At 40.9% G+C, this 11,300-nt stretch overlaps 1 protein-coding gene and 1 long non-coding RNA gene across 2 annotated transcripts in view; one reads left to right on the forward strand and one right to left on the reverse strand.

Annotated features, from left to right (window-relative positions):
- NXF3 (nuclear RNA export factor 3) overlaps positions 1-11,300 on the reverse strand; it is a 1,139,741-nt gene that overhangs the window by 383,550 nt on the left and 744,891 nt on the right. The window lies entirely within an intron of this gene.
- LOC114905733 overlaps positions 7,346-11,300 on the forward strand; it is a 336,532-nt gene continuing 332,577 nt past the window's right edge. Inside the window, exons 1-2 of the long non-coding RNA XR_003796325.1 lie at positions 7,346-9,300; positions 10,114-10,212. This is a non-coding gene — a long non-coding RNA (uncharacterized LOC114905733). The remainder of the gene's footprint in view (positions 9,301-10,113; positions 10,213-11,300) is intronic.

Raw genomic sequence — 11,300 nt, forward strand, 5'->3', positions numbered from 1 at the left:
ATCCAAGATTAACATACAGAAATCTGTTGCATTTCTATACACTAATAATGAAATATCACAAAATGAAAGTTTTTCTTTTTCATTTTTATTGGAGTATAATTGCTTTACAATGGTGTGTTACTTTCTGCTTTCTAACAAAGTGAATCCGTTACACATATGTTCCCATATCTCTTCCCTCTTGCGTCTCCCTCCCTCCCACCCTCCCTATCCCACCCTTCTTAGGTGGTCACCAGGCACCGAGCTGATCTCCCTGTGCTATGTGGCTGCTTCCCATCAGCTATCTATTTTATGTTTGGTAGTATATATATGTCCACGCCACTCTCTCGCTTTGTCACAGTTTACCCTTCCCCCTCCCCATATCCTCAAGTCTAAACTCAGTTTAAAATCACATTGAAAAGAATAAAACACCTAGGAGTAAACCTAACCAGGGACGTGAAAGCCCTATCTGAAAACTATGAAACACTGATGCAGGAAACTGAAGATGAACAAAGAAATGGAAAGATATCCCATGCTGTTGGATTGGAAGAATTAATATTGTTAAAATGTCCATACTTCCCAAAGTAATCTACAGATTTAATGCAATCACTATCATATACCCATGCCATTTTTCACAGAACTAGAACAAAGAATCCAAAAATTCATATGGAACCACAAAAGACCCCAAATTGCCAAAGCAATCTTGAGAAAAAAAAGGAATGAAGTTGGAGGTATAACCCTCCCAGACTTCGGACTATGAAACAAAGCTAATCAAAACAGCATGGGCCTGGTGCAAAAACAGACACATCGATCAATGGAATAGAATAGACAGTCCAGAAATTGCACGTATGGTCAATTAATCTACAGAAAAGGAGGCAAGAATATACAATTGAGAAAAGGCAGTTTCTTCAATCAGTGGTGTTGGGAAAACTGGTCATCTACATGTGAAACAAAGATTAGAACATTCCCTCACACCATACACAAAAATAAAATGGTTTAAACAGCTAAATGCAAGACCTCAAAACATAAAACTCCTAGAAGAGAACAGAAGCAGAACACTCTTTGATAAAAATCATACCAATATTCCTTTGGATAAATCTCCTAAAGCAAAAGGAGTAAAAACAAAAATAATCTAACGAGACCTAATTAAACTTAAAAGCATTTGCACAGGAAAGGAAACCATCAACAAAAATGAAAAGAAAACCCAAAGACTGGGATAAAATATTTGCAAATGATGTGACCAACAAGGGGTTAATATCCAAAATATATAAACAGCTCATAGAACTCAATGTCAAAACAACAAACAACCCAATGATAAATGGGCAGAAGACCTGAATAGACATTTTTCCAAAGAAGATGTACACGTGGTTAACAGGCACATGAAAAGATGCTCAGCATCGCTAATATTTAGAGAAATGCAAATCACAACAACAATGACATATCATCTCGCACCTGTCAGAATGGCAATCATCAAAAAGTCTACAAATAACAAATATTGGAGAGGATGTGGAGAAAAGGGAATCTTTGTATGCTGTTGGTGGGAATGTAAATTGGTGCAGCCACTATGGAAAACAATATGGAGCTCCCTTAAAAACTAAAAATAAAACTACCATATGATCCAGCAATTCCACTCCTGGATACATTTACAGAAAAATAACAAAAGCATTGATTTGAAAACATACACACACGTCAAGGTTCATAGCAACACTATTTACAATAACAAAGATATGGAAGCAACCCAAGTGCCCATCAACAGACAAATTGATAGAAAAATATGGCATATATACACACACAATGGAATATTACTCAGCCATAAAAAGAATGAAATTCTGCTATTTGCTGCAATATGGATGGACCTAGACAATATTATGCTTAGTGAAATGTCAGATATAGAAAGACAAATACTGTACGATACCACTTGTATGTGGAATCTAAAAAATAATACAAGTGAATGCATATGCACAATGGAAACAGACTCGCAGATATAGAAAACAAATTTTTGGTTACCAAAAGGGAGAGGGAAGGTAGGAGGGACAAATCAAATTAGGGGCATGGGATTAAGAGATACAACTACTATGTATAAAATGGGAAAGCAACAATGATATACTGTATAGCACAGGGAATTATAGGCATTATCTGATAATAACTTGTAGTGGAGTATAATCTGAAAAAATGCTGGATCACTCTGCTGTACACCTAAAATTAATATAGTATTGTAAATCAACTATATTCCAATTAAAAGAAGAGAAAGGATACAAAATTATTTAATAATACGTTCATATTGCTTACATATTGAGATAATGCACTGCATTTCAAAGACTTACCAAAAAAAAAAAAACTAATTAACCATGGTGGTTAGCACCATGCTTACATAAAACATCGTTAGTTATGCCAGTCTGCTTTAAGATGATAACAGCTTAACTTTGATCATATGCAAAATCGCTACACTTTTACCTCTTCCCACCTCATTTTATGTTATTGTTGTCCCAGTTTGTATCTTTTATATTGTGAGCACTAATGAATTAGTGCAACTGTATTTATTTTTAATACTTTTGTCTTTCCGTTTTTATACTAAAGTTAAAAGTGTTTTATCCACCACCATTACAATGTTGGAGTGTTCTGAATTTGACTATATGCTTACTTTTACGTATGAGTTATATGCTTTCGTAGGTTTTCATGTTGTTAATTTTTTGTTTTCACTCAAAGAACTCCCTTTAGCATTTTTGTAAGGCAGGTCGAGTGGTGAATAACTCCCTCAGCTTTTGCTTGTCTGGGAATGTCATCATCTATCTTTCATTTCTGAAGGACGGCTTTTCTGAATAGAGTATTCTTGGTTGTCGGTTGTTTTCTTTCAGCACTTTGAATGTATAATCCCACTCTTTCCTGGACTGCAAGGTTTCTTTTCAGAAATCTGATAGCCTTATGCTGTTCCCTTGTATATGACAAGTGGCATTTCTCTTACAGACTTTACAATTCTCTCCTTGAAAAGGGAACCCTCTTACACTGTTGGTGGGAATGAAAATTGATACAGCCACTATGGAGAACAGTATGGAGGTTCCTTAAAAAATTAAAAATAGAACTACCATATGACCCAGCAACACCACACCTGGGCATATACCCTGAGAAAACCATAATTCAAAAAGTACATGCACCCCAATGTTCATTGTAGCACTATTTACAAGAGCCAGGACATGGAAGCAACCTAAATGTCCATCAACAGAAGAATGGATAAAGAAGGTGTGGTACACATATACAATAGAACATTACTCAGACATAAAAAGGAACGAAATTGTGCCATTTGCACAGATGTGGATGGACCTAGAGACTGTCATACAGAGTGAAGTAATTCAGAAAGAGAAAAACAAATATCATAATATATATACCTTATATGTGGAATCTAGAAAAATGATACAGATGAACTTATTTGCAAAGCAGAAATAGAGACACGGATGTAGAGGACAGTCATATGGATACCAGGGTGGGAAGGGGGGGTGGGTTGAAATGGGAGATTGGGATTGACATATATACACTACTATATATAAAATAGATAACGAATGAGAACCTACTGTATAGCGCAGGGAACTCTACTCAATGCTCTGTGGTGACCCAAATAGGAAAGACATCCACAAGAGAGGGGATATATGTATGTGTGTGTGTATATATATATATATATATATATGGCTGATTCACTTTGCTGTTGAGCAGAAATTAACACAATATTGTAAAGCAACTATACTCCAATAAAAATTAACTTTTAATAGAGATGACAAAAATTCTAGATTGTTGTAAGTATTCAAAATAAATAAGTAAAATATAAAGAGAGTTAAGAAAAGAAAAAAATTCTTTCCTTTTCTTTGACTTTTGATATTTTTAGTATAATGTGTCTTCATATAACCTCGTATGAGATGAAACTGTTCGAGGACTTTCGAGTTTTGTGAACTTGGGGGTCCATGTTGCTCCCACAAGTTGGGTGGTTTTCAGCCATTATTTCTATAAATAAAATCACCCCCACACCTCTCTCTCTCTCTCTCTCTCTCTCTCTCTTTCTCTCTCTCTCTCTTCCCTCCTCCTCCAGGGTCCCCATCATCTATATATGAGTCCATTTAATGGTGTTTTAAAAATCCCATCGATTTTCCCCACTCTTTTTCATTCTTTCTTTTTCTCCTCTGATTAGATAACTTCTTTTTGAGTTCATGCATTTTTTCTTCTGCTTGATGAAGTCTGTTTTTATAGCTCTCTATTATATTTCTAAATTCATCCATTGTATTCTTCAGCTCCATAATTTCCTTTTGGCTCCTTTTAGTGATTTCTATCTCCTTGTTGACTTTTTCATTTTGTTCAGGTATTGCTTTTCTGATTTCACTGAGTTGTCTTGCAGCTGGCTTGGCATGTTTAAAACAATCATGTTGAATTCTTTGTCAGGCAATTCAGGGACCTTCATTTCTATGGGGTCAGTTACTGGGAAATCATCTTGTATCATTGGTGGGGTGTTGGGCTTCCTATATTTTTCCTGCCCCTGAAAATCTCGTGTTGGTGTCTTCACATTTAAGGAAGCAATCTCTTCCATCAGGCTTTACTGACTTTCTTCAGGAGAGAAACATCTGAACCACTCAGCCAAGCTAGGGATACTGGGGGTTCTCTGAGGCCTCTTCTGTGGATTCACCAGCTCTGCCCCTCTTGTTCCATCTTGTGAAGGAAGTGTTCGGATGATACATGCCTTTTCTCAATTGCACAAAGCCAGGACACATGCTGACAGCCTCCTGTTTATTTTCCCCATTTCGGTACCCTGAAGTGTTTAAGGTATGTCTGTTCTCACCATCCAGCAGAGTGGTGCCAGTTCTCTTTATGCACATGTGCATGATCTGTTGAGGCATGAATGCACCTTCTGCAGGGGTGTCCACGGAATGCTGGTTCTAAGGGGGAGAGGCATATAGAGTGCTGGATATGCTCGTGGGCAAATTAAGGCTTCTGTAGGTGATGGGTCCTATGAGGTTTGTAAGGTACAGTCTGTGAGGCAGTTAGTAGAACTGCAGCCCTTTCTTGAGCTTGGTGCCCTGTTTGTTGTGAGCCTTTGCCCTTTCCCCTTCTCCTTGCTATCCCAAGACTATTCAGCCATGCTCATCACCTCTGGGTTCTGGGTTTGGGCAAAAAAGAAGTGGGATTCCTGGGCAGCGTCTAGCACCATTGGGTATTCAGGTGCTCACCACATTCTATCTCCAATGGGAGGAATTGCAGGCCTAGTGCATCTATGTAGGCATTGATATGTGTAGCCTTGTGGGAAGTTTGATATTGGTAGGGTGAAGCTGTTCTTCCTACTCTCTTCAACGTGTCTGTTCTTGGAATTTTTTTTTAAAGGGTCAGGGTGTTGGGGCTTCCTCACTTGATACTGGGGGTCCCACAAAAACACTCTCGCCCATGGCTGATTAGGCAAAATGTTTATTTGGAGACTCCTATTCTGCCAACTTCCTGAGGTCACATTCTAGAGCTATGATTTGAATGGAAAAATGTTTGAGTGGATAAAAAGAAGCAGCCCAGGAAAAAGTTCATTCTCGACTAGGACTATGAAAATCTATGAACCACAATTTTATTTTCAATGGTTTTCACGTGGATGGGGTTTCTGAATTGTATTGGAGAGTCATATCATGACAAAAGACACAGCTTATGAATAAGCACCCTGTACAGAATCCCTATCTTCTCACTTCTCTCCATCCTTTGCCCAGAAGAAATTTTAATTGTGGATGTAATTTCCTATTTCCATGCTATGGTAATCCTCACAGGATGAGCCTCTTATTCGACCTATTATATTCAACCTAGGGCTGTTGAATTTTACATCGTGATGGTTGGTGGGTAGGGATATTCAACTCTATGCCACAGCACAGTAACTGCAACCGTTTCTCTTCTTTCGAGGTGGATGGACCTAGAGTCTGTCATACAGAGTGAAGTAAGTCAGAAAGAGAAGAACAAATACCATATGCTAACACATATATATGGAATTAAGAAAAAAAAAAACGTCATGAAGGACCTACGGGTAAGATGGGAATAAAGACACAGACCTACCAGAGAATGGACTCGAAGATATGGGGAGGGGGAAGGGTAAGCTGTGACAAAGTGAGAGAGTGGCATGGACATATATACACTACCAAACGTAAAATAGATAGCTAGTGAGAAGCAGCCACATAGCACAGGGAGATCAGCTCCGTGCTTTGTGACTGCCTGGAGGGGTGGGATAGGGAGGGTGGGAGGGAGGGAGACAAAAGAGGGAGGAGATATGGGAACGTGTTTGTATGTGTGGCTGGTTCACCTTGTTGTAGGGCGGAGGCTGGCACACCATTCTAAAGCAATTGTGCTCCAATAAAGATGTTAAAAAAACAAACAAAAAAAATCACTGACAGTAAACTTACGTCCATATATCTTAACGAATTTCAAAAAGGAACAAAGAGAAACAGGTTCTGAATGCAATTTCCATAATGATACAGCCCCATCTGACGCTATCTCCTGTGTACTGTTGCTAGGTAAGTCAACTTTGCTTTCTGAAAGTAAAGTCACATACGACATCTAGTTTAGTTGTACATATGTGTGTTAGAACAAGAAGAATTTGAGTATTTACCTTTAGGTAAACAGCATCACAACTGTTCTGTTGCTCCCCTTTCCCACTTCTCTGTGTTAGATAAAGCCACTCCTCCTCCTAAAACCACTGGCACCAACTTCCAAAGTGGCCACCTCAAAACAGGAAAGATAAAAGAAGGAAAGTTTGTTCCCGTGAAATCCTGCCAAATCTCATGCAAGAGAAATGGTTTATCATGCTGCCTAAACACAGTGCCTGATAAATGTAATGCCTAAACTGGCCCCCAGATACACAGATCTTTAAACATAGAGTTTCTTCCACGCCCCCGCGATATATAGTAGAGCATGGTGACAGTGCCCCACTGATGTAACTAAATGTTTTCAAAATGTCCTGAGGAACTCCTGATCGTCATCACAGAGAAAGAATGATTGATTTATCAGGTCTGACAGGAGCAAAATCTGACTTAAGAGGGATAATGAGGAGGCCAGAATTGGACTTTTGGTGAAAAAAGTAGACCCCAATCACCATCAGGTGAGCATAGTTAGGCTCGATAAAATTGTTCTGCATCTTGCACTGTTGATCTGCTCATCTGTATCTAATTATAACAACTATATCAGGTCTTGGTGTCAGATTCCATCCTATGACTACATGGAGATGTTTCCTAAATCCAGTGTAAAGTTTCATAATAGGCTCTATTTTAAATAAATATATGCCTCCTTTTTTGTCTCTTGAATTTATGTGTCCCACAAATAATTCTCCACAGTTACATGAGACACAGTGACCTGCACGAATAACTGTCTTCTCTTACTATTCTTTACCCCAAACTAGGACATTTTTCAGTAGGCCTAGAACCACAGAGTCTCTTGTCTTTTCTTAATACCTCAACTGTAACCACAGTGGAAAATTTGATCTGTTGCATTTTCTTCAGCTCATTTATGCAGCCATGCCACATTGCAGGAACCTAGCAAAATAATCCGAACAATGTAAAGCATTTTTTACCGAGGCCAGCAAACCAGAAAGATCAGATCACACTTATTTTGGACATACTGATGATCCTGCAGCTTCCCACACAAATCAGCAAAATAGGTGTTTCTGGATTTGCAATAAAAAAAAACCCTACAATATATATTGTCCTACTCCTTTCTCTGTTGTTTCTGTGGAGAATATTCTGTCTGTACAGAATATGCACTGTAAAATCTAATGAATTCAGATTCCACTCATTTGTAATTGTTGTAATTCAGGCACGGGGAGTATGGTGACTAAACTTTGATACCTTCTTTTCAGTGTTTATTTAAAAGAAGGAAATGTTTTCAGCTATCATCAAGCAATTCATAAACCACTCATATACACAGATTTCACATATTAGAGATACGTTTATATCTATACACAAACCTTAAATAGAGGCCATGAAATAGACTCAAATTTGACTGGGTCTAATTAGCGTGGCATCCCAAAGAGCTCTCTCAAGATCTCAACTTTTCAGTAAGTGGGGCTGATTTGCCAGATTTTGTGAATTAGTAAGGCTGAACCCAATGTTACCTTCTGGTGAGGAACCTGGTGGGTGAGCAGAACACAGAGTCTGGAGCCAGACGGCCTGTGGGCCACTCCTGGTGTTGCCACCTGCAATATCCGTGACCTCTTAGTCAGGTGATTGATTTAATACCTCTGGACTTCAGTGTTCGCATCTGTAAAGTTCTGTAACAGTACGTAATCTATAGAGTTACCTCTCTTAAATGAGTTATCCTTCTCCAGTGCGTGGCCCGCAGTAATCACTATACACTTTTCCTCCGAAATTAACAACTACAGCTCATTAGATTTGGTTTAATTTCCTTTAGACCTGCCTGAAACTGAAGTCAACAGCGCTTACCTGTACCCACTGCTTAGGCTCTTAACAGTACTTTCTACAGCATGCCCAGGACTGTGGTTTGGGGGAGGACTTATTTCATCCTCATGTGTTAATTTGTTATGTGTTAAATTTCATGTGCTTTCGGGGGGGGGGAAGCACATAAAATTAACACATTAGAGTGGGGTGGGTGTACCTAAAGCCCAAGCTTGTGTGCTTAGAAGGTCACTCGGAGGCACCAACATCACAGAGGAGATGAGGAATGTGGGCAATCTCAGATCTCCTGTTCTCCCAAAGGTAATGTTCCCCTGAAACTTGCAGATCAAGTAGAACCCTACTGTCATTGGACCCTACTGTCAGAAAGCTGACTCAGCCCTCCCAGGCACATGAGATTTGTGGGATCCTAAGGCTGCGGGTCATGTGGCTGCTGCCATCCTGTGGACAATAGTTACCTGACAGGCCCAGCCCTTCTTGTCCGGTCAGAACCCTAGGCCCTTAAACCCAAAGGGCATGTGGTCTCTTTGGCCCTGTTGCCGCCATGACCCTGTGGTAGCTCCAGCCCTTCAAGTCACTAGAGCATGGTGGACTCCTGAACCCTGCATGTCACGTGGCTCCTTCTCTCATGTGACCCTGACTAGCTACCAGCATGTGGTAACCTCAGCCCTTGATGTGATCTACTGCTTACGGTTATGTGGATGCTATGATCTGGTACCCTTCCCAGCAGGGTACATGTCAAGTTCAGCAATCTCCATCACGTGAAGGTTGTGGGCTACTAAACGCTGTATATCCATGTATGGGCAACAGTGTGTCTCCTACCACACGTGGCACCCAAAGTTCTTCCACTCATGTGAGCTCTGCAGCTTCTGGACTGCTGTTGGTCAAGTGGACCTTATGGTCATTGCCATCATGTGGTCAGGTGAGACTCAGCCCCCTCAGTCACGTAAACATTGAGGCCCCCTCAGTTCGGTGGTTCAGGTGGTCCCCGAAATCATGTGATCACCTACGGTCATGCAGGAGGGTCTGCTCTTTAAGAGTGGGGAGGGTCTATTCAACTGCAGTACGGCTTAACCTCCAGAAGAGTCAGACCCATAGGTGCAGAAGACATTTAGAGCTGTGGTGGGTGCTCTGGCTGAGGGGGGACTTTGAGGAGACTCTGGCTCAGATCCCAACCTTTCCACCAACTTTTATACCCTGCCGCGGTGGGTGGTACTCGGGTAGGAGGTGCCCCCGCCGATACTAGAAGTTTACTCAGGGAACTGGGCTTTTAGAGGCGCCCAAGCAATGTCAGATCGAGGTCCGGCAAAGAGCCGAGGGCCCCAGAGAGAGTGTTGGACGGAGGTGGGGGGTGGGAGGGGACTTCTGGATACGGCCTAACTGTTGTACAGCTGGCAGAGAAAGCCTGTGGGTGTGTGCGACCTGAACCTGGACTTACGGGAGCAGCTGCTGGTAGAGAGTGAAGTGGAGGAGGAGGATGGCCTGGCCTGGGTGGGTGGGGCGGCCGTGGACGGGGTGGCTGGGGTTCATGGACTTGGATGTCATCTCTCAGCAGCAGGGTCCTGGTCCGTCATGAAAGTGGTATTGAATGAGTCAAGTTGAGCAGATAGCGAGATTGTGTTTACATTTATGGGGGAGAAATACTTATTGATACATGGCTCAAGAATATTGTCACTTGTGATAATTTACATTACATGATGCTTAAATAATCCACTTTATTTTTCTCTCACTTCAGCATTTCCAAGCTTGTTCTGCAAAACACTAGGGCCACAAAAATCAGCAACAACGAAACTGGACTCTACTTCAGAGACGTGTGGAACATACAGGACTAGAGGTAAATGAATTTCCATACCATAGGATGTTTTTTAGATAATATGCTAATATACAATATGAATGTCAAAGGCAAGGATAGTTTCCCCAACTTATGCGGGGATGATACATTTTTCCACAGAGCATCGGAGGAACGAGTGTTGCCAGAAAATATTCTGGGAAGACCTGTCCACACTAAATCTCCTACCACTTTAAAACCTTGTGCCTTTGCTTACTAAGAGCAAGGAATGTATGTTTATAATTATTATAATCTATTCTTCTTCTAAGAAATTACTTATTGCTCTGAAATGCATTTTATCTTATCTCATCAGCCAGTCTCTCTCCTGCTGAAATCTATTCATTTTTTAGTCTTCAGAGGTAACCTCAATTTCTAAACATATGTCTGATAGCATGGTGGCAAAGACAAGTGCATAAGTGCACATGCTTAAGCAGTCTTATCTATAGCAACAAATATAGTGCCCCCCTCGGGAAAGCAAAGTACAACTTACCTGTCAGGATGAGCAGACACAATACCTCTCATTTTATACAAATATCCCACACTTTTCCAAAACAGTTTTATTATTATGTAATAATTAAAGCTGCCATGTTTTGAGTTCCTATTATGTGTCAAGCACTGTGATAACCTCGTCATGTAAGTTAAGTCATTTCACCCTCAGAAAAATCCTGAGAGGGTGTTATTTCAGTTGGCAGACGAGATACGTGAGTCAGGAGAGGCTGAGCTATGCTGTGGTCATAGACAATCCCCAAATATCACTGGCTTATTCCTCACTCCCACTACATGTCCATGGCTGTTGCATGTCCATCACAGGATGGTGGATGTCGGAGATCTGATCTCTTCTTACTGGAATGACTTGGAGACTGAACCCGACAGACCAGCCACCATCTAGAAAGTTGTCGTTCGCTGTGCCTGAGGGGAAGAGGGCCCTGGGCCTGGAGGGAGGTCTCACACCAACAACCATATGTTGTGGCCCAGAATTATTTCACATATCACTCAAACCCATTGGCCAGAACTAGTCACATTTATGGCCCCGCCCAAACCAAGGGGATAAAGCAAGAAGTACAGTTCTTCCAGGGGCCTGGAACAGGGGAGAA

Source organism: Monodon monoceros, unplaced genomic scaffold, assembly GCF_005190385.1.
Source record: "Monodon monoceros isolate NGI ecotype Baffin Bay Population unplaced genomic scaffold, NGI_Narwhal_1 Super_Scaffold_22, whole genome shotgun sequence".
Classification (NCBI taxonomy): Eukaryota; Metazoa; Chordata; class Mammalia; order Artiodactyla; family Monodontidae; genus Monodon; species Monodon monoceros.